The sequence below is a fragment of the Lissotriton helveticus genome, chromosome 8 (genome assembly GCF_964261635.1).
Source record: "Lissotriton helveticus chromosome 8, aLisHel1.1, whole genome shotgun sequence".
NCBI lineage: Eukaryota > Metazoa > Chordata > Amphibia > Caudata > Salamandridae > Lissotriton > Lissotriton helveticus.
In genome coordinates, this window is record NC_136069.1 from 1061478230 (window position 1) to 1061503223 (window position 24994).

The 24994-nt window shown below is 45.9% G+C and overlaps 1 non-coding gene across 1 annotated transcript; it reads right to left on the minus strand.

Annotated features, from left to right (window-relative positions):
* Positions 1-348: 348 nt before the first annotated feature.
* On the minus strand, positions 349-421 carry TRNAI-GAU (transfer RNA isoleucine (anticodon GAU)). The gene has a single exon. It is a non-coding gene; the product is annotated as a tRNA-Ile (tRNA).
* Positions 422-24994: the final 24573 nt, after the last annotated feature.

Below are 24994 nucleotides of genomic sequence, written 5' to 3' on the forward strand. Positions count from 1 at the left end.
TCCCCTGAAATGCAGGCCTTATTATGCAAAGTTCGCCATTAGACTTTCCCCAAGTAGCTGTGTGGTCCGTACAGTCCCATGCAGTCTCCCATCCACCTACTAACCAGGCCTGACCCTGCTTTGCATGTACAAAAAACAGCTCTACTTTATGAAAATGCCAGCAGTCAATTTTATTGTGCTTATTAAAGCCTCTCTCTCCTTTGTTAACCTTACAATGGCATCAATGCCCCTTCTTCAAAAGCACACAGCGCTAACAGTTGAGCACGTCTTTGCTCCGGTAAACAGGGCTGTCTTCTATCGCCGCTAATCCCCCACAGAGATGCCCCCACGCGTTGCGCTCGCGATAAATGCCCCCTCTGAGGATCGAACTCAGGACCTTCAGATTATCAGACTAACGCCCTGCCTACTGCGCTAAGCAGGCTGCTTCGCCTTACGGTTGTGGCTTGATACACGGGGATGCACAGAGTGCGCGGAAAAAAGGAGCTCCTCTCCTGGCGCTTGCCGAAGCGTGCCGCGCCCTCTGCCTCACTCCCTCTGTGCCCATGTAATCCGACGATACCGGCTGCCTCAGACCAATGCCTCCACGCGGTATCACGTCCCCCGTAGGCGCAGTGTCCCGGACGTCCAGGACGGCTGGCAGAGTTCCCGCCCGAAAGTCAAGATGACGCCTGCAATATAAAAACAAAATATTATTCTGCCCCTTGAAGGGCATGGTGGAAGCCTGGAGAGCGCGGGGACAAGAGGGCGCCTCCCGCGCTCTCCCGGCCTTTTAAACCCCTATGGGGGCAGACCAGTTCCCACTGGTCTGCCCCCCCTGGCTCCCCCCCTTTGACCCGAAAGCAATTAGATTACTTCCGGGTCAATGTGAGAGCCAGCACCAATCAGTGGTGGGTCGCGCCCGCCGCGTCATCCAGACGCGGCGGAGGGGCACGCTCCACCACCGAGGATGCAGGGGAAGAGGAGGTCGGGTGCCCCGCCATACGTGCGGGAGGGCCGAGCGGGCCCCCCTTTCCTTTTGCCATTTCTGTGCTATAGTTGTAATTTGTACTTGGGCTCCAAACAATTGTGGCTCTCTTCTAATGATTTCATCTAGCATGACTGACAATTTAAACTCAGTAAAACAGGGATTTTTCCTCCCTGCCATTCTCTGATTATGAACTTAAATAAATTACATAACTTACAATATGACAAAGAAAAAGAGGTAAATGAACAAGAATCAGAGAGCTAAAAACTGAAAAAAACTGAATTCAGTGGTAAAGTGCTTTGGTACCAAGTTCTTCTGAATGGATGGCAAAGGATCATGGTCTGAAATGGAGTTTGTTTAATAGTGTGTTATGCATGTGTAAACAATCAAGCAAATCACATCAGATGTGTAATGCTAGCATCCATCCTACCGCCACAGAACTAGTTCAATGTTGAACTCGTCCCTTGACGGAATTACTCAGTCAACAAGCCACCGCTAGAACACTGCCAGGACAACTGTGCATTACAAATATGCTCGGCACAACCCCACCTCCCTGACGGTGATGGAGTACTATTCGCTAGTAGAGGAGTCTGCCGCATCTGGAGCGGTGAGCCCCGTACGTGACGTTAAACACTCTGTCGATGTGGGCAGAGAGTCAGTCTGCATACTTCTTAATAGGGGGCGGGGGGGCAGGTATCTGTAAGATGAAAGAGTACTTGGATACTCCACTTGTTAAATCTCACTTGTAGCTTATGCAGGGACGAGAAGAAAAGGTCCCAACTTCCCTTACCCACCAAGTATGTCCAACAGCGTTAAAGCAAAACTGGTGTAATGGGGAAAGAGGGGAAACAAGGGAAGAGAAATTAAACCTGTCCCACGATGTTCCACTGGAAGAAGGTACGGTTCAATGCAGTCATATATATTCCCTGTACATGGGCGTCCGCAAGGGAGGGCAAGGGGGGGCACTTGCCCCCCCTGGATCACCGGTCCGTCACTATTGACCGCCCCCACAGTGGTGTTTGTCTGTAGGGCCGAGTTAAAGGCAGAGTGGAGCTGCAGGGGCCCTAGGAAGGGGTGAAAACCATCAAAGCTTCATTAGCAAACGGTCTTTAAAAGACCTGTGAAGTACTCGGGTGCGGCTGTGTGTGTGCCCGGGAACTGTCTCATCCCGGGGTGCCACACACAATGGAAGCTCCGTTATAGAGTGTTTGTTCTGTTAGGAGATGCTCCCACTTTTCCACAATCCTCTCTCACTTCTCCACAATCTTCTCCCACAGCTTCACACTTGTTGCACTGTCTACTCTTTATTGAATTAGGAGCACGGTTTGAACTTTAGAATTAGAAATAGTGCAGCAAAAGGGATTGATAAGGTTTTAGAATACTGTTCATGTCCTTAGCATTGCTGTTCCCTATGAGCATCCATCCCCCATTCCATACTAACGAAGGTAGAAGACCCGGCACCGAATTACACAATTCGCCCAGAGATACAATGGGTGTGTCTACCTGTTTTTTGCACCATAAGCAACCACTAGTATTACAGAAGGGTCTGCAATGAGATGGATTAAAGCGTTTACGCCTTGAGCTCCAAAGGGGCAGTCCCTCATGTTCATTGCAGCATCGAGTGTAGCCCCTGGACCACTGTCTGTACTCACTGTCGCATGACATGATTCCCGAAGAGAAAGCTGTCCCACAGAGACAACTTCTCTTTTCTGCATCATGTACCAACTGCAGCTCAGTGTTGGTATCAGATCAATGGTTTGCGATTGCCATTGCGTTTGAAAACCATTGATACATGTCATTGTAAATTGCAATTTGAAGATAGCACCCTTTTCACTGCCACTCCAAATTCCAATGTGGAGTAAGATGCAGAACCCCTTTTGTCAATCATGAAGGTTATACACAACTCTAAAAAGGGGTTTTGCAGTAGCAACCACTGTGATTCTGCAAATTGTAAGCTTTATGACCACAAAATCCTTTTGTATATGCGGGCCCTAGTTATTTAGATAAAGCAGGAAGTGCAGTGAAAGGAATGACGCTACAAATGAGTAGTGCCTTAAATGCTCTGGAAATGCTAAGATCTCCAATCTACCTCTCTACCTCTCTCTACCTCACTCTATCTCTCTCTACCTCTCTCTCTCTACCTCTCTCTCTCTACCTCTCTCTCTCTACCTCTCTCTCTACCTCTCTCTCTACCTCTCTCTCTACCTCTCTCTCTCTACCTCTCTCTACCTCTCTCTACCTCTCTCTACCTCTCGCTCTCTCTCTACCTCTCTTTACCTCTCTCTACCTCTCTCTACCTCTCTCTCTCTATACCTCCCTCTCTGCCTCTCTCTACCTCTCTCTCTCAACCTCTCACTCTCTCTCTATCTACCCCTCTCTCTCTTTACCTCTCTCTCGCTACCTCTCTCTCGCTACCTCTCTCTCTATCTACCTCTCTACCTCTCTACTTACCTCTCTCTACCTCTCTCTACCTCTCTACCTCTCTCTAACTCTCTCTACCTCTCTACCTCTCTCTACCTCTCTACCTATCTCTACCTCTCTACCCCTCTCTACCTCTCTACACCTCTATACCGCTCTACCTCTCTCTACCTCTCTCCCTACCTCTCTCTCTCTACCTCTCTCTCTCTACCTCTCTCTACCTCTCTCTACCTCTCGCTACCTCTCTCTCTCTCTCTCTCTCTCTCTACCTCTCTTTACCTCTCTCTACCTCTCTCTCTCTCTACCTCTCACTCTCTACCTCTCTCTCTCTACTTTTCTCTCTCTACCTCTCTCTACTTCTCTCTCTACCTCTCTCTCTCTACCTCTCCCTTTACCTCTCTCTCTACCTCTCTCTCGCTACCTCTCTCTCTACCTACCTCTCTACCTCTCTACCTACCTCTCTCTACCTCTCTCTACCTCTCTACCTCTCTCTAACTCTCTCTACCTCTCTCTACCTCTCTACCTCTCTCTACCTCTCTACCTATCTCTACCTCTCTACCCCTCTCTACCTCTCTACACCTCTATACCGCTCTACCTCTCTCTACCTCTTTCTACCTCTCTCCCTACCTCTCTCTCTATGTCTCTCTCTCTACCTCTCCCTACCTCTACCTCTACCTCTCTCTACCTACCTCTACCTCTCTCTACCTTTACCTCTCTCTCTCTACCTCTCTCTACCTCTCTCTACCTCTCTCTCTCTACCTCTCTACACCTCTCTCTCTCTAACTCTCTCTCTCTCTACCTCTCTCTACCTCTCTACCTCTCTACACCTCTCCACCTCTCAACCAGTTGAATTCTGAGAAGCCCAAACCATCAGTATTTCAAATCTGCGCATTAAACGTGGGTAGGATGATCCGTGCAGCTCAGAAAGGGATGTTTTTTTTACATAATTTGTATTTATTAGAAATAGGAAGCAGGAGAACAGTCTCACATTTGAGATAGGGATTCACATACACTGGTGACAGCTTTTGAATTGTCTTTAAAACCATTCAAAGATGGCTTCAGCATCTAAGTGGGATGTGGTGGACTATGGAACAGCATCCCTAGAGCTCTCAGACAGTGCTCAGAACATCTATCATTTAGGAAACAACTCAAAACATTTTTGTTCCAATCTTAACTTATATTCCACCTGGTTCTCCCTACCCTTTGCTGTGGCTGCCAAAGGCGCAGAGATACTCCTCCGGGAGTCGAATCTAGCGCGATACAAACCCGCAAATGAATAAATAAATAAATAAGTGGCCGCAGGAGCCCAATAGCACTGCTTGTCCTTAAAAAAAAAAAACAGCATTGACATAGACAATAGGTCTCCCCTTTGGGACCTTATAAGTGTTTAGTTGTCCAGTACAATAACCTTGGTGCAACAACATCAAGTGTTGCATGGCTAAACACTTATAAGGTCCCAAAGGCGAGACCTATTGGCTATGCCAATGCTTGTTTGTTTTTTCCTCTGTTTCATTGTAGTTGCCAGGTCATCTGCTGTGGAGCCTCACACGATTTTTCTTCCCCCCTCACTTCCCCCATGGGTTTCTTTGTATATTTAAGCTTTTTGTCTTATTAGATTTTTTATTTATTTATTTAATACTTGTGCTCAATCATGTCGAAGGATGATGATGAAGTAAAAATGTTGCCCCGACCCTGGAAACATTTCTGCGGACGCCCCTGTCCCTGTATGTAAAGAGAAGAAAATATTTGTTAGTGTATGTGGTAATTTATAGTAGTAACACCAATTCTCTCTAAAAGGATATGTTTTGTAACTGCCTTGCTGCCTGCTTAAATCTTCTCTTCCACTTATAGCTCAATCACAGTATATACAGGAACAGTGTGCAATCTATAAGAGAGAATAGAGACATATCTTGTAATCACAGCATGGTAGAGCAAACAGAGAAAAAGAAATTAATAGAACAGTATAACACCCACTTACAATTAAGATGTAGAAGTGTGTTAAGTATAGCACAAAATGTTATGCATCCATAAGATAATAATAAATAAGCATAAACAGCAAGAAGGATTCTCTTTATTTAAAATAAAAAAAATTGCAAAAAAACATGCAGGCTATCTGATACATCCCCTTAACTTCAAGAGACACAAATGCACTGTTCCTATTTAAGGTTTCCTCAAAATAGACAGACAGAAAACGGGATCTTCAAAACTGTGGGGACAGCAATCAGATAAGTAACTCATAAGAATATACTTTGCCAGGACATAGCACGTTTACTGCATTGCAGCCGCTCTGGAAACTTTAAAGGATTCTTTCTCTATCTTTTTCCTTTACAGGAGAAGCCAGAGATGGGTACCGAAGCACCGACGAGGAGGATGAAGCCAGGAGCCAGAGAGAGAGAGCTGCTGAACTTCAGCCCGATGAGGAATGGCGACCACAGCGTGACGCGCCGACCCGGAAGCAACAAGGTAAGTGAACAGGATGTGAAAGAGCCGAATGTGGGGCTAGATGTAGGTAATTTGGATTTACCGATTCATAAATACCGAATTTTACCGATTCGGTATTTATGAATTGGTAAATCCAATGTAGGTAAAAATTCGGTAAAAAATACCGAATCGGAATATGGCCGCAGCTGTAATTCCCCCAGCTATCCGTTCACAGATCCGGACGTCCTACACCCCCCCTGACCAGGTGCCTTGGTAGTGGAAAGCCTGCTGATCGGGACAAGCTGGTCCTGGTACACGGCGAGGGGTTCTGGCGCCAACCGCTGACGCAACGCACCTGAGGCCTAGTGCGGTGAGTGAAGCCGGGGCCTCGATTTTCGCGACGGCCGGGGTCTGCCGGCCGCGAAACACCTACATTGAGGCGACACTGTGAGGCGCGGCTGCCGCTTCGGACGAGCGTCAGAGCGGGCGGCGCCTGCCTGCCGGGACTACAGTGGTGACACAAGGGGGTCCAACTGATCAACTGTTGGAGGCGGAATTACTCGGGACATCGAGCCCGACCCATGCGCAGCGGCGCTGAGATCTGGACAATAATCCTTTGCCCGTGGCTGAGTGGAGGTGGAGGGCAGCAGAGGTACATCCAAAAGTGGCGCAGAGAAGTGCCAGTGCACAGGTATACAGCAAACCGGCACCTGAGAAGATTGGCGAGCTTTGAGACCTGCGGGGGTCTGAGACTGGGGTCTCAAGTCTGGAGAAGGCCCAGGCCCTGTGCACGCGGCAGGCGGAGGGGAACGACCTGGCCCTGTCTTGGTGGGGACGCCAATGGGCCGCTGCGACCCGAAGGAGCACGTAAATCCGCCCTGAGAGAGCGATATTTTCCAGCGTTGGCTCACTGGCCTAAGAGGGGACCGCTACCTGGAGGCGCCTCGGCGGCGTGTGAAGAGGGACGACAGTTGGGCCCGATCGGGACCGGGGGGGGGGGCCACGGTGTGCCCTGCTCCGCTGCTGAAGGTACAGGGGATTGATTCCAGCCGCCTACTGGGTTTGGTGACATACCGTCTTTGGGAAGTGCAGCCGGTACGCACACATTCCGAACTCAGGTGGGCGCAGATACCTAGACAGGATGGCCAGAAGAAACACCAGGGGACCTAGCTTGCCAAAACTGGATAAATTTGCCTACACCAAGACGCAGTCCACCCCATTGGAAACAGACGCCGCGCCATCAAAGGGTGCGACGTCAGGCGGGGAGCAAGAAGTTGCACTGCGCAATATGATGACGGCATTGAATAAAGTGGACTCTCGCATTGAAACTCTGGCGGTGGATCTCTCCTTAATCCGCGCCGACTTTAACAAAATATCGACACGAGTGGCTGCAATCGAATCAGTTGCAGAAACCATAACGACAGACACTACGACACTCAAAAAACAAGTGAATCACCTCATGGCGGAAAACAAAATCCTCGCGGCCAAGCTGGAAGACCAGGAAGGGCGATCACGACGGAACAATATATGCCTGATTGGTGTGCCGGAAAGTACAGGGGTCCAGCCCTTGATCTATTCGTGGAGGAGCTGATCACAACCCAGCTTCAACTGCGTGGTTTATCCAACTATTTTTCGGTGGAGCGAGCGCATCGGGTCCCTGGTGGCAGACCGAGGCCTGGAGCACCGGCGCCGCCAATCCTCGCTTGGATTTTTAACTTTCGTGATAGAGACGCGATACTGCAGGCCGCACGTGCGGCCCCTCCATTGAAGATCGACAATGCAACAGTGACCATCTTTCCTGACTATACGGCAGCTGTCACGAGACAACGACGAAGCTTCATGGAAGTTAAGAGGGCGCTCCGTGAGCAAGGCATCAAATACTCCATGCTCTTTCCAGCCAAATTGAGGATTGCAGGGGAGGGTAAGACGTGGTTTTTCGCCACCCCAGAAGAGGCGCATGACTGGCTGGAGGGGTGGCGGACTGCTGATCGAGCTGGAAGGAATGGCGACAACAGCAGCTGGCGCAGAGACCGTGAGTTGAGTGAGGAACGTGAGTGACACGAGAACTGGCTTGCGCCTTGGACTGTTATACCACTTAGTGCTCCTCAGCAAATGGACACAGAAGTGTATAGCAGGTATTATATATAGACTTCAACAAGGCAGGGATGGGGAATGTTCCTCAAAACTGCTCCTTACCATATGAGAAAGCAGTAATGTAACTCACCGGATTGCCTATTATTGCAGGGTGGTAAATAGACCGGGAACCTAGAGACTTTGAAACTGTTCCACTCGCTAGACATGGCACTTGTTTAAAATAAGCAGAAGATGACCTAATACCTTGGGGTCGCGGACAGGGAAGGTTTTAAGACATTATGATTGTATGTGGGGTTGGGGGGCGCTGACTGTTACTCTCACCCCGTCCACTTGAAATTGGGGAGGGGATTAAGCACTCTGCTCAGTTGGGGAGGCGGGTAGTTCTGAATCCTTCAGGCAGGGAGGCAGGGAGGGGGGTGGGGGGAAGGGTTGGTTTCCCAGGGGGGATGGGAGTTTGTTTGCACTGTTCGCAATGTTTCTAAGGGCACACTTGCTGTGACGATTGGCTGCTTTCGTGAGGGGATTGTATTGTTGAGATATGATGCTGAAGTTTCAATTTGCTTATGCCTGACATGCCTACACACACCCATACTGACAGTACTCAACAGATGTCTCAGCTAACCCCGGGTACCCCTCTAACGATACTCACCTGGAATGTGCGAGGACTGGGAGATAAGGTAAAGGGAGGCCTAGTCCGGCAATACCTGAAACGCTGCGCACCCGCAGTGGCTCTCTTACAAGAGACTCACTTGATGGGTTCAACATGCAGGGCCATGGATAGGTGGGGCTATAAAATGGTGGCACACTCCGAGTTCTCCTCAGGATCAAGGGGGGTGGGCATACTCATTAAGAAACAATTCCCACTAATAATACAACAGACGAAATTCGATGAACAAGGACGTTTTGCGGCCATTACCTGTCAGTGGGAAGGGAAATTGTTCAATCTAGTCTCAGTTTATGTCCCACCTGCGCTTCATGCACTAGCACACCCTGCACTCACAGCTTTCTTGCTTGCACTTCCGGAAGGGGAGATGGTGATTCGGGGCGACTTTAACGACATAGTGGACGGGAATACTGATAGATACCAGCCAAATCAAACGCACCAAGCAATCACCGAATTAACGCTTTAATAGAGGCACTGGGACTTACAGACGCATGGCGCTACAGGCACCCTAACACAAAACAATACACCTTCCATTCAGGGGTTCATGGTAGCCTTTCGCGTATTGATTACTCTTTGGTCTCCGCGGACGGCCTGGGAGGGGTGACTGAGGTAGATATTCGCCCTAGGGGCATATCGGATCACTCTCCAATAGTGTTATCATACACCACCCATCAACCGATCAGACGTCGTATTTTCCCCATTTATCCCAACTATTTACGCATACCTGTAGTACTAAAAGGGCTCACGGAAACTACTATTAACTTCTTTCAGGAGAATGCGAATTCGGTGCAGTCGCCCAGCATCCTTTGGGAAGCCTACAAAACAGTGGCACGCGGGCAGGCTATAGCCGCTATCACGGGGTACAAAAGGGAGAAGAGGGCCGAACTGGATGATATAGAGGCACACCTAAATGCTGCAACGAGCCAACACGCAGATAGTCCGACCCCCCAAACTGCACAAAGAGTGCGCCTTAAACAAAGCGAGTTTGTAGCATATCAGAGGGAGATGGTCACAGCCCGACTTCAGGCCGCGCGTCACAGGGTGTATGAATTAGGAGATAAAACGGGCAAGCTCTTGGCATGGCTTGACAAAAAAGAGAAGGCGGGTCGAGTGATCGCGCAACTGCGCACGTCCACAGACTCCCTGGTATCGGCCCCGAGTGATATTGAAGCGACACTGGTGGACCATTTTGAACAAGTATATGCCTCGCGTTCCACGTTCATGATAGAGGAGGCCCATGGCTATATTAAGGATATTGCAATGCCGACACTTTCCACAGAAGAGGTGCAGCTGCTAGAGGCTGATCTCTCCGTTGAAGAAGTACAGACGGCAATCAGCTCTCTAGCATCCGGGAAAGCGGTGGGGCCGAACGGTTTCCCCATTGAATTCTATAAACATACAGCGAACCTCACGGACCCCTTCCTCTTGAATATGTTGCAGAATGGACAACTGCCACGCGACCAGAGATTGGCTAAACTCATAGCAATTCACAAACCAGGCAAACCCCCGGAGGACTGTGGCTCATACCGCCCAATATCTCTAATCAACGCAGAGGCCAAAATACTGGCAAAACTGCTGGGGATGAGACTGACACCTCACTTGCAGTCTTTAGTGCATCCAGATCAGTCTGGGTTTATGCCCCAGCGGAGCACGGCACTCAACCTGAGGCGACTGCACGCATGCCTGACCCGACGTCTAGATTGCAGCACACATGGTCCCGGGAGGTGGGAGACTTTGAAGAATCGGAATGGCAAGAGGCCCTGTCATCACCACGTGAAACAGCAATATCGTCGAGACTCAGACTGATCCAATTAAAAATACTCCACCGCACATACCACACCAGAACGACGCTTCATGCCATTAAGAAAGCACAACACCCATACTGTCTCAGGAATTGCGGGGAGAGGGGTACCTTCTTTCACACAATCTGGGACTGCCCCAACATTGCAGGATACTGGGTCAAGGTAATGCGCACGATCTCTCAGGCAGTGGATGTTTCGCTAGTGCCAGAACCGAGGCGTTGCCTTTTGAATGTGTGGGAGGCAAATGACCTCACTCACCAGAGCTAAGACTGGGTAATGTTGGGAATGATGATTGACAAACGTAATATTGCTACACTGTGGGGATCTGATGTAGCGCCCACGCTCTGTCACTGGTGCAAAGACATGGATGATGCAATGGTGGCCGAAAAGTCGGTTTTTAAACATCGTGGTTGCCCTCACAAGTGGGAAAAAGTATGGGGTGCATAGAACAAATACAGAGGCTATATTTGTGAACCACCGCCATTAGAGGGGCAGGTAACATCGCCATAGCTGGAAGCACAAGATGGGGTGTCTGGGAGGAGAGGTGTCTGTAATAATCCATCTCTATTGATTGTGAACTGTACGCATTGTCATGAAGTCTTATTATGATTGCGGCCAATTACTACTCCGTAATTTGTGTAAATGTCAGGCCCTGATGTTTAAATCAATAAAAACAGTTAAAAAATAAAAATAAATACCGAATCGGTAGGATTCGGTATTTACCGAATCGGTATTTCAGCATTTTTGGCTGATAATTCCCAATACATTTTCTGCCAGCTTGAATAAAAGCGCACAGTTGTGTATGGCAGCCTGTTCTAAATGGTTTTGAATGTTTTTTTTAGCAGTTTGAGTGCCCCTCCAGGAATCATGAGAGTGAAAGCTGCATACAACAATCCATTTTGCTACGGGGAGAAACAGAATGTAGTTCTCAGGTGATACTCTTTTATAAAGGTATTTTTAGTAACCATAGGATAACTTTTTAGGTCTCTTGTAAAAACTTGCTAGTCGAACACTACTAAGTGCCGAACACTACTAAGTGCCGTCGTTTTCTGAAGGTTTTTAAAACCCACTCAGAATCACTCTTCCATTTTGATAGTACTCGGTAGTCACTGATCTACTGAATGTTGACAGAAACAATACTGTGGAACAGGAATATCAAGGACAGAATATAGAGGGACAAAATATTGAATGGTAAGTGCATATAGGGAAGTATAGATTTACGATTCCTAACTTCACATTGATGTAGCTTAAGGAGATATGTACTGCATATGGAATTAGGTATAGAAAATCTATACTTACTTACCTGTCGATACTTCATTTTTAGGTCTCGCCTGTCGATGCGCATGCGCATCGAGCAAGCGAGACTATAGGGGCTCATCGACTCTTTATCCAACTTGCAAGGAATCGTGGCGATTCCTTGCAGTGCCCGTGACTTTTAAGCTCAATGCGCATGCGCATTGAGCTTAAAAGCGCGTGCACATGGCCCCAGCCGCCTGCCTTGCCTACTCTCCCGCCCCCTCACTTCTTGATTGCACGGCCGCTAGGCCGTGCCTCCCCTACTCCTCCTCCTACTCTCCTCCCCTCCCGTCTGTTCCCGCACTCCTCCCACACCCCCCTACTCCTCCTCCTACTCTCCTCCCCTCCCGTCTGTTCCCGCACTCCTCCCACACCCCCGCTCCGCCCCCTCACTCTCTCTGCCCGCCCGCTCTCCACTCCACGGCTTTCTTTTGGGCCTCCATAGCTACTGCCTCTCCCAGCCCCCAGCCTGCCCCGGTGTTGGCTGCATAAACACCGACCGTCTGTCTGCAACTTGAATAGAAAGAATCTCGAAAATGCTATTTTTTGTCCGCTATGCAAGGTACACGGGGCCTGTTTGTTTTGGATCTCCCCGGGCATTCCTTATCTGTCATTCGGGGATTCCCGCGCTGAAGACGTCACAAGACTTCGCACCCACGGACACGCCTGGGCTTGTCCCGGCACCAGGGCTTGAAAAACACATTGCCACGGCCTGTTTCTTTATTTTTATATTCAGTAACTCGGACTCGGCTCTTTCTGTGTTCCAGTTCTGTAACGTGATGCGAAGAGCTGAACCGGGTCAACATTTATACAAGCACAAAACAGCACCCGCTTCCAATGTTAGAACCATATCCTATATCTGCATATGTCCCTAGTGGCTCCATGTCATGTATGACGCACTTCTCGAATTCCTGGGTTTCTGCACTTCGCACGACCCCCTACTCCTCCTCCTACTCTCCTCCTACTCTCCTCCCCTCCCGTCTGTTCCCGCACTCCTCCCACACCCCCGCTCCGCCCCCTCACTCTCTCTGCCCGCCCGCTCTCCACTCCACGGCTTTCTTTTGAGCCTCCATAGCTACTGCCTCTCCCAGCCCCCAGCCTGCCCCGGTGTTGGCTGCATAAACACCGACCGTCTGTCTGCAACTTGAATAGAAAGAATCCCGAAAATGCTATTTTTTGTCCGCTATGCAAGGTACACGGGGCCTGTTTGTTTTGGATCTCCCCGGGCATTCCTTATCTGTCATTCATTCTTCCCCGCTCGGGGATTCCCGCGCTGAAGACGTCAAAAGACTTCGCACCCACGGACACGCCTGGGCTTGTCCCGGCACCAGGGCTTGAAAAACACATTGCCACGGCCTGTTTCTTTATTTTTATATTCAGTAACTCGGACTCGGCTCTTTCTGTGTTCCAGTTCTGTAACGTGATGCGAAGAGCTGAACCGGGTCAACATTTATACAAGCACAAAACAGCACCCGCTTCCAATGTTAGAACCATATCCTATATCTGCATATGTCCCTAGTGGCTCCATGTCATGTATGACGCACTTCTCGAATTCCTGGGTTTCTGCACTTCGCACCCAGGCAATTTGAGCAACGCCATTTAAGCAATTTAAAAGGCTATTGTATGTAATGCACACGCAGACAGAGCCAATAGTTTTAGCTTTTGAAAAGTGAACAATTGTTTTATTTACCTTCGCTAAGGCAGCGTGTGCAAAAGCGATCACAAACATCCCTCACAGATCAGTTACAATACTGACAGCACTATCGACTGAGGGAAAACGTGCACCTCATAGGGATCATTTACAATACTGATAGCATCTCAAAACCCTCAGTACGAAGAGCAGACACCTCTGGTGGCAGGAGACGTACTCAAAGAACAGATACAGCACTGGTAGGGAAAGTGCAAGCTTCCTTCACACACAACTCAGTTACAGTGCTGACAACCGTGGTACACATATCCTCTCACACAAAACAGATATGGAAGGAGTGCACACTTTTATTGCACTGTGAACATTCACAAGAAATACAGCAGTGTTTCAAGTACCCTCACACAACGAACAGAAACAGCACTGGTGGCAGGAGTGCACGTTTTCCTCACACAGAGACAGTTTACAACCATGTCCCCTCTTGTGCAAGTACCATCACGCAAGGAACAGATACAGCACTGGTATGAAAAGTGCACGTTTTTTTCACACACTAATCAGTTACAGTGCTGACAGCAGCGACACACATATTCTCTCACACAAAACAGACAGAGAACTGGAATGAGTGCAGACTTCCATAGCACAGCGAACATTAACAAGAATGACAGTAGTTTCAAGTACCTTCGCACAAAGAACAGACACAGCACTGGTGGCAGGAGCGCCAGTTTTCCACACACATAGATGGCTTACCACATTGGTACAAGCATACCCTCATACAAAGAACAGACACTACTGGTGGGAGGAGTGCAAGCTTCGCTCGCACATAAATATTTTACCACAGTGCCCACACTGGCACAAGTATACCCTCACACAAAGAACAGATACAGCACTGGTGGCAAAGTGCAAGCTTCCCTCGCACATATATGTTTTACCACACTGACGATACTGGTATAAGTATCCCCTCACGCAAAGAACCGGCAATGCATTGGTGGCAAAGTGCAAGCTTCCCTCACTCACCCTCAACCCCTCACCCTCACCCACCCTCAACCCCTCACCCTCACCCTCAAACCTTCACCCTCAACCCCTCACTCACCCTCACTCTCACTCACCCTCACTCAGCCTCAACTACTCCCCCTCACCCTCACTCACCCTCAACCCCTCACCCTAACTCACCCTCACCCTCACTCACCCTCAACACCTCAGTCACCCTCACCCTCACTCACCCTCAACACCTCACCCTCAACCTCAACCACTCACCCTCACTCACCCTCACCCACCCTCACTCACCCTCACTCACCCTCACTCTCACTCACCCTCAACCCCTAACCCTCACTCACCCACCCTCACCCCCACCCTCACTCACCCTCAACCCCTCACCCTCACACAGTGCAATAGGTCTCAGACCATTTCAGTTAGAGCTTTTAGAAATGTTTATGGCTTTTTTTTATTTGTAATTCTTTAGCATTGGCTACAGGAAACAAAAATGCTAAACATTTACAAAAAAAACTCATAAACAATTCTAAAAACACTAACTCTAATGGTGCGAGACCTATTGCATTTCCAATGCTTGTTGATATTCTGTGCTCCGGATTGTGTCCCATCGATATTGTTGTTTCGATATTCAAAGGGCGCAGACTTGGTAGCTCTATAGTAATAGCCATATTTGAGGATTCATTATCCTTTTGATGGACTCATCAACACGGGACCATACATTTTCAAAACATACCTGAATGCTGTTACCTGTGTGACTTTATGAAAACTATTGTTCAGATTTACTAAAGCTTTTGCGCTGGTGTAAAGTGAGGTTAAATGGTGCTATGCTGCCCTTGCTATTTACTATCCAGAGCAAAATGTGTTTTGCAAAGGAAGGGTGACCTTTTCTCTGCATAAATAATGATTTCTACTTCTTTGTGTCAAATGGGCATTACAACGTAAATACTCATAGGTTTTTGATGCAGAGTGCAATCTACTAAAATAGAGAAACCGAGTTTTGAGTAAAAAAACTACTGCCTACTTGAAACAAATGAGAACAAGGGGAAATGTGTTAATTTCTCAAATGATCTAATGCATTGCTTGTGTGCTGTAGTGCACAGAACATTTCCAATGCACCGTGAAGGTCAGAATTTGTCTATGCATAGAGATCTGTGCTGTAAGGATATGCTTCCAGTACAAATGACATACTAGACAGAGCTCTTTCACTACTGCTCCAAGTATTTACATTTTGCAAGGCAGGCTTGTTTGAGCGCCAGTGCATGGGGATGTCATCAAACACTGCTTAATTTGAGCCGAGGGTTGCCAGTGAGGGCCACCGCCACTTTTTTGGGGGGATCAGCACTTATTTTTCCACATCAGATATTTTCTGAGCTCAAGAGAGGGAACAAAACACACAGATCTGAAAGATGGAGAAAGACGAAGACTACAAAACTGTCAAAAAGGGAGAAAGCAGGAACCTGCAAGGGTGATTTAAAGGGACACCGAGTGCCTGGTAGTGATGTAAAGAGGTAAAAGGTGGATTTAAAAATACCAGCAGTGGCTTTTGACGTGCCAACATTTTATTGCTCTGGCTTCTGAGTAGAGCTTCAAGCCCCGGCATTCTTTCCTTTACAATTTAAGCAATGGCAGTAACAGGCCAATCTTAGTAGACGTGGCTTGCACATCTGGACGCTGGGCCAGTCTAACTGATGAAGCCCAGTATGTTCTGGACCCTTAGTTTTTTAATCCTACTGGGGTGAGTTTGTACTAGGAAATTTCTGGCGCTCACAGAATTACGTCTTAAGTATATTCCACAGACCCAAGTGCTCCAGGGGAGGGAAATCACCTCAAACCCTCCAAATCGTGACCCGTAGGTCCTTACAAGATAAATGCAATCCTCAGCACACGCATGATTATAAAAGACATTTCATTATTAATAAGCGCGCATGAAAATGTGTATGTTTTTTCTGGTCTTTGTCTTTAATTTTCTGCGCCCAGCCAACACGTGTTTCGTCGATAGGGGAATACCCCACAACTTCTTCAGGGCTATAAGAACATGATAAGACCAATTTAAAATTCCAACCATGTACAGTATATTATGCATTGCATTTAACACATTTTGCAGAAACATCTCACCACTGTTAAGTATCCTTTCAGTTGAAGGAAACATAAAAAGGAGATATCACAATCAATTTTGAACAGTGGAAACCCATGCATGAAATATTCTTTATATGTAAATGTTATAGCATTATATCAGCAGCCCCTAATTATGTGGTGTCAACTACATCACCACATCTCAGTGACTCCATTTGGTGGTGCCCAACACTCCAAACCCTCGAAATTCGCCTGTAATATTTGTGTGAAACCTGGAGATCAACACGGAAATTGTCCCCACATCTCTCTAAATAATAGGAGAGCCTACCTGCCAGGCTCGCAATTTCTGTCTTTGTCTCTTACCTGTAATGGAGAGCGCATCAAAACCATTCCCAGTGATTTGATATGTGGATCACATTTGATCATCAAATATATAATCCCACTCTCAATCTTTCCCAATATTGTCCATCTTCTTTTACCTCTCCGTCCGTCCTACTTACGCCCCAGCAGTTCATATATTATTGTTCTCCCCGTGTTTTGGTTGTATTTCAATGTGGTGTTACCCTGTCCATCAAATTTCATATATTACTCATTACTAGAGTTCATATTGCATCATTATAGTGCATATCCAAATGGTGTGGAACTTTATATAATCTTACCCATACTACGGGTGGTGTTACAAATAACTTTGATCCAGTCGCAAGGTGGCTTTGCGTGGTCTCACAGATATGCTTGAGAGGCTGGCGCTGCCGGAGCATAAAAAAAAGTGACGCTTAGCGGTGCAAGCCTCTCATTAAGAGGCCTTTGCTCTTTAGGACTCCTCAGATCCTGCAGTAGAGAGGTTGCTCACCTGATCCTATCTCCTACATGGCCAACTGCTAAAGCATATGCTAAATAAAGCATTCGTTTTGGTTACATAGATTGTAGAGACCTTTTTGAAGCACTGCCATTGAAGTGCTACATCACTGATCACAGATTCTAAGTGAAACAAGTCCAACTACTGACCCTTAGTACACTACTAGCCAGATAAAAAAAAACTCGGGCTATGCAAAGACAATGTGAAATCATCGGTATCTGGAGCTGTTTGAGGTTGAACGCTATGACTTGATATGCACTGCGATGTATAGTTCATGTCTCTACCGCATAATTCTTGCAAGCTTCCATCTTGCAGCTAATCATCTTGACTTAATGGCAGGGCCGCTAGAATTATGTGGAGGGCCAAATTATGTGGCAAGGTTGACTAAATTATACAACAAGAAAAGGCAAATGATGTGGTTTAATTCAACACATTTGTGTTTCGGAATGGGTTTCACCTCTTTAGTAACAGTCTAACACCCAAATATAGCAATAAGCAACAAGAAGGTGACAAGGCAAACTTGTACTGCACAGCAACGGGTCCTGCATTTTTAGTAATGTTTAATCGGTTTGAGCTAGATAATTAAAAAAAAAATTAAAATCTGATGATTATGCAGCAGATGATGGATAGTGTGGTAAATGCGGCAAATCCATAATTACGCAGCGGTGACATGTACTTTTCTTTTAAAAACCTTTATTTATGCAGTTTCAAGTTATTAACTACAACCAACAGTACAGCTTTGACAACAAGAGTCACACTACATAGCGAGCAACTGAAAGAATATTTCATTGCAGTAACAATAACATTGCAGGAGGCGATCAACCAGTGGTAACTATACCGTGAAACCTCCAGGGCACACATTCAGTCGCAACCAAGTGCAAAGGGACAATGACCCTCTACCAGTCCAGGTCTGTACTCTCCCCATTCAAGGGTGAATCCCAAAGGGCTTCAAATCCTTTCCCCATAACCTCCCAGGCATCCGGGTCGTCCCTTAGCTTTACACCCCTCCTACTAGGCTTCACGTGTAGTTCTTCATCCAAAGACCACTCCGCCAGGTCCCTGTTCCAGTGTTAAACTGGTGAGGCGTGATGTCCCATTGGCTTGATAACTCCGTCCTCCGGGCCAGTACCAAAGCCTGGTGTAGTAACCAAACGTGTGGAGGCCAGCCTGCTAAGTACATGTAGGGGGGGCCCCAAGCTCTGATCCCAGTCAGGACCTCTCAGGCCAGCGGCCAACCACCCATGCACAGTGCCAGAGAGGGCTCCCTGGGGTTCGGGTGCCCCCTGCACAACGGGGGCTGCGGAGGTCATTGTTACGCCACTGTCAAAGCTAACTGCAAATACTTGTACTCCAATTTGCGTCCCTTAGGTCTACACATGATCCCCAATAAACAGGACTGTGGAGCAAGGGTGCCCTGTATCCTTGTGGTGTGTGTGAGCTTTTAGAACACCCGGGCTCAAAAGGCCTGCACATGTGGGCAACTCCAGAACATGCATAGAAAATCGGCCTCAAAAACAAACGCTGCGTGGACATGCAGAGGAGCGAGTCCGGGCCACCCAGTGCGGAGCCAGGGGCGTCACATCGGTGTAATGAAGGAAATGAAAGTGGATGATGAAATATTCTTAAATAGCTGGATTAAGTGTGTCAATTTTCAATCAAAAGGAGTTAATAAAGAGAGAACATCGTCCAAATGGTTTAGCGATGCTTTAATACAAAAATAAAATACATACTTATTGATTTGTATTCTTACAATAGTTAGAAACTTGCCTTCTGCCACCGTCCACAATTAATAGACTCAAATGAGCCTCATTTTCTTATATTTGCAAACTTTAACAAGCATTTGCAATCCAATAGGTCTTGCATTTCTGAGAGTTTGAGCTATTGGCATTGTAAATGGCAAGGTCTTTTATTTATGTGTTGTTTTTAAAACAAATAAAAGGCATTGTAATTTACAATGCCAATAGCTTAAACTCTTGAAAATTCGAGACCTATTGCATTTGAAATGCGCTTGGCTCCCGTGCTATAAAGATTTTTTAAAATTTTTCGTTAGGAGAGAGCGTGTCCTGCCTGCAACAGCAGACGGGACAAAGATATTTGAGAAAATAGTGGTCGGAGGCTGTATTTAACCCCTTCGCTGCTGGCCGGTTTCCGCCGCTGTGCGGTAAACAAACGAACAGGGCGGGGCCGTGACGAACCCCAGCCGTCATCAGCACACGAGCACCGTGGAGCGTGACGGCTGGGGTTCGTCACCACCATGCGAAGGGTTTAAGCCTACCAAGTAACAACACACTGTAACAGGGGGTGTCCTCATGGGAGGTTACAAAATAAAACCAGGCAGTTCTAAGCCTATTGACAAATGAAAAGCCACAGTTTACAGTGGACAATAACACAAGGCAATACAAAATATGGGAGGAGAGTGGACAGAGCTTCATGTCCATAGCTGAATACCGCATGCTTCGCAGAGCAGCGCATGCGCTGCCCAGGCTCGACCTAAAAAGGAACTATTTAACTGACAAACTATTTTTACATTGGTGCCTTTCACACGCCTCATTCTTTCGCGCTCCATGTAGCCTCTGTGAAGCCTCACAGTGGGTATACATGGCAAGCAAATATGCAATGTTTTCTTAAAGGTTGTTCTCTGCACTCTCTTTACAAGCCATTAATCGCTCACTGCATTTGAACAAACAGCTAATGTTGCTGTGAAATGGGTGAATGGTCTCATTGTTTCCCCCTCATCTTTCTGAACTGAGTCCATCTCTGAGGGTGCCAGCTTCTGCCACACCCTAGTTCTAGTGCCTCTACTGGCAGACGTACGTTGTGAGAGGAAACAATTTGTGGAATAATTACAACTGAATTAAACAGAAAATAATACAGCAATTCAAGAATAAAGTCAGTGTGTGGCTTGTTTCAAAGGAATGATAATTGATGGGGAACTGAAGGATTTTACGTGTTGGTCTCTCTAAATTGACCACCCCTCTAGTGTGAGGTGGTAGGAGTGAAGGTCGGCTTCTAGGGCATAGTGACCATGGGGCAATTTACAAACGTATTTGGGAGTACTTGAAGCAGTAATATTTTGCATACTTGTATGTGCATTTCCGAACCAGCCCCAACAGCATCAACTCCCTAAAGTGCAAAGAGGGCTCTTTCCATTTGTATATAAATATTATTAATGTACCCCAATCTTAAATATTCTGGGGGTAAGTCACAAAGGCACGTAAGAGTATGTAAAAGAATGCTTCAAAATGAATAGGCCCCTTTATGTTTAGCTAGTAAGAGACAGATTTGAGAATTGGTATACTTGCTTGTGCACATGAATAAGAAATCCAGGGTGCTATTAGAAATATTGAAATACCTAAAGGAAGTGTTGAACCCCAAATTATACTCTATAAAACCTATCTTTATAACTGGCAATACAGTTCACAAATTTGCCTTAAAAAACTCAATTTACCACCTTTTTCAACTGGATTGACTCACTCTACAATGACTCTCTCCTCGGGCCTCTTTAAGGGTTGGGGAACAGGGAGCAACTCAATGAATACAATTTATTCTCATATCTTTACAACTGCACCTATTTCGAGTTATATGGAAAATTATCTTGCTTACTTTTTTCTCTTTAATGTCACCCAATATATTACCTGGTGGTTAAACGAAACACAATTTTTTTTAAAACAAGCACAAAAATGACTTGCTTTTTATTCCCCTGAAATGCCTAATCAGATAGTAAGTCAGAGTACAACTGGAATATGAGCTTTGGCTTTTACCACTCGATTTACAGCGATGTGCTAAATGATAGCCAGAGACTTAGGATGTCCCCTTCTGAAAAATATGGTAATGTTAGATTTCCATAGAACCCTGGTTCTCTGATGAAGACAGATTCTTCAAACTGAAATGTGCAGGATCAAAAGATTCTATCTGAGAGATTACAATCCTAATAAAATGACTCTAGCTGAGAGTTTGCAATCTTAATAAAAGAAGAACCTTTATGAATATAACTGCAATTTATACACAATAAATCTGATCAACCTACTTTTTACCTGTCTATTCCAAGCCCCAAATTATTTCAAGTAGTTTTTCCTTACTGCTAAAGATCTGAAATCGCTCTGGGGCATTTTCAGTATCACTGCAGCACATTTAACAAATGTGTGATGACCTTGAATGTAGTATTCAGATACGGGATACCTAATAATCTACCTCCAATTTGACTACCTTGGATTCTAACGTTGCCATTACTGAAGCTGAACTTGATGTAACCATTGTCAACTGTCACCCCACCTGCCCACTCTAAACATATGTCCTGCCAAATCTATGAAATCTGTCGCCACTGTGCTTAAAAGTCGGTTACTGGAGCTCTTTAACTGGTGTTTTCCTCCCTATCGAAGACTGAAATTTTAAAACCACTTCTAAAATGCCCACACTGGATCCTCAAGATCTTAATAATTTCTGACCAATCCCTCTTCTGATATTTCTTGTTGCCCTATTGGAGAAGTTAGTGTTCAAACAGCTCCAACAATTTATGGAAGACAAAAATCTGGTGGACTCTTTTCAAGCTCGATTACAGCCACACCATAGTATGGAACTTATGGTTTTATCTAATTTGAACGATCTGCACCATGGACAGCAGGGGTACTGGAGAACTAGTAATCTTAGGCCCTCTCGCCGGACTTCAACAACATAGATAACTCCATCCTAAATAAAACCCTAGTTGAATCTGGCCTGAGTGGATATGTCAAGCAATGGAAAACATATTTCTCATCAGATCAGCAGCGAATCATTGCACAACCACTTTTTCGATCTACACCTAAGCAACCGAACTGTGTCATTTCACAGGGATCTTTTTTGCCCCCATGATTTTTCAGTCTTTACATGCATCACCTGACTGATCTCATACATTAACTAGGGGCCTGATTCTACATGTACAAGTGCAATGCTCAAGCAATATTGCTCTATCCAAACCAATAGATAATACTAACACAATATCTAGCTGGAAAGCAAGCTCCCAATGCCTGGCTTTGACAAATTGGTGGATGTCTACAAATTTCCTGAAGTTGAATCTATCTAAGAGCGGAGCTCGTCACGACCACACCCCTTTTGGAACGTTCAGCACAGCGGGGAAATTATCCCCGCGTGTGAACGATCCAACGGCTGTGATGAGCTCAGCTCGTCATGAGTGCAGCTCAACCGTGCCTCATGACGAGCTGAGCTCGTCACCAGCACACAACGGGTTAAACAAAACTGGTCTAGCCACAACCCGGAGCTCCTGGTCCACTTATCAAAGCCTTGAAGTGAAATTACAAATTACATAATTCTAGTAGTGCTACTTTTTAATGTAGCAGCAGCAACTTCTCAAAACTGCTCACTAGGGACCTCTAGGAACAGCTTGCGGTACTGCACCTAGACATGAAATGCTGTTGCTTTGCTCACTAGGGACCTCTAGGAGCAGCTCGCAGTACTGCAACGAGAAATACAATGCTGGTTCCTGGCTCACTACACAAGCATTTGCAATGCACTAGGTCTGGCATTACTGAAAGTATGAGCTATTGGTGTTGCATTATTATTTGCAACGCCAATACCTCAAACTGTCAGTAATGCAAGACCTATGGCATTGCAAATGCTTGTTTCCTGTTTCCGCCTTAGTGCCAAGAAGTCTAGCATTAGTGCACTTTAGATATATTTTCATCATAACATTACATCACACAGTACAACTCAAAGTAACATAACATAATTTTTTTTTTTTAATTCATCATAAACCATTTATCCAAATGTAACTGTTTATGTTGGTTTAAAGGAACTGCTTACTTCACCAATATTGCTTGCTTCATTCCCCAACAGGGCTTCTCTGCCTTCCATTTGTCTGTTGAAATGTATGCCATTCCGTTAGTGTTGTAATATTTTTAAAGTTCTTAAATAGAATAAATCCTGGTTAATGTTTGAAAAATGATGACTCTGGCAATTAGTGCATGTTATTTGAGACCAGTTACCCAGTAATTGGAAAATGAATCATGCCAGTTCAGCCCTTAAAGGACATGCTTTCTGCTTGGACTGGTCTCTGTGCATTGATGGGGTTCTACAATAGAATTCATCATTTTGTTACAGGGAAGTCGCTGCAGTAAATACAATTATCTTTCTCCATCAGTGGATATGGTATTATGCACCAGGTCGAGAAAGAGAGTCACAAATGGGAACGCATTTACTGCTGAAATTTGATTTCCTTAATAAATGTATGATATTTTATGTGATTAATCTCAGCAATACCATGTGCGCAGGGAAAAACAGAGATTAGGGGTCCTGGTTCTTTAAAAAAAATACCTTACTTCATTATTAAATTGGTATGCTTGAGTGACATGAATTTATACGTTTCTTAGCTAACTTGACTCATAATCATATAACTTATTCATTGCATTCATTATCAGGGAAAGCATAGCAAAAAATAGAAATGAAAAGGACTATTGCAACCCAATCCACAGTAACATAATGTAAACCTGTGCTCTAATGCAGCAAATATATTTCCTTCTCTGTGGCAGTGCCAGCACACCAGTTCAAATTTTCAGGGTCATTTCATACAACATAAGTCAATAATTTTGGGGGGCGTATTTTTATCTAAATGATAGGTTTATGTTTGTTCCCATCTCAACGTAGTGCAGGAAGTTAGAAAAAAAGATATATTTGGGAATGTGGGGATAGCACCAATTGGTGCAGATCTGCCAGTCGCTATCTGATACATTATGTGCCAATGTGAGCATACATTTTGGGCAGATCGCATAATGTCACTTTTACATATTGTGCCAGAAGACATCTGGGTCATTTTAAATTTGAATGGGCTTTTTCCTATTTATGCTATATTTTATTTTCAGAAACAATCTCCCAAAGTGGTGGTTTGTTTCCGGATAGCAAAATAACTATAGCCCTGATGCGCAGGGAGTTTTCCCCCATGTTGGGGTAATTGTTTGTTTTCCATTCCCAAATCTGCCCCTGCTGTCATGATGAACCCTGGCAGGAAAATTAGTGATTGTCCAATTGCCTTAAGTAGTGTGTGCAACTGACAGTATGAGGGATAAGGATGATGTTTGCACCGGTCACAACTGGCGCAAAATCGAATCGCCACGAAATCCACTGTGATGGTCCTTTTTTTCGAACTGAGGCTAAAATGGTAAATTTAGCAACATGCTCATGACAGTGAAGCAGAATTTGTCCCACAGGAACAACATAGAAAGGTGATTTTGCAACCTTGAAGCTCTATTAACAAATTGGTAAAGTAACAATCTCAAATCGAATCAATTAAACAGAAGTTAATAGTCACCTTAATATAGCGTGAATTGAATCCAGGCAATTCAAATCGGCAAATGCAAGTACACGCTGTTAAAGACAACATTTGCAAAGCAAGATACATTTCTATTCCCATAAAGGAAAAATCCCATGCTAAGCTAGTGTTGTGGGGGAACAGGGGTGGTTCCTACAATGGCAGAGGAGTGTCGCCCTACTGACTCAGAGCACGCAACAAAAAAACTAAAATGGTATTTTAATATAATTTAATTTTCCGTTACTGGCTGATCCAGCCTCTAGAAAGGGGTGGGCCAGGGCCATGGGAGGGCAAGGAGGACTGGTTGAGCACTTATAAGTGCGCATGTGTGTTTGGCCGACAGTCTTAGGCCGGCCAAACACACATGCGCACTGAGGTTTCTCCAGCACGGCTGTAGAGCCGTGCTGGAGAAACAGAACAGACTCCTAGTCCTGCGCGGAGTGTCACAGCAACCTGCTCAGGCCACTGCACAGG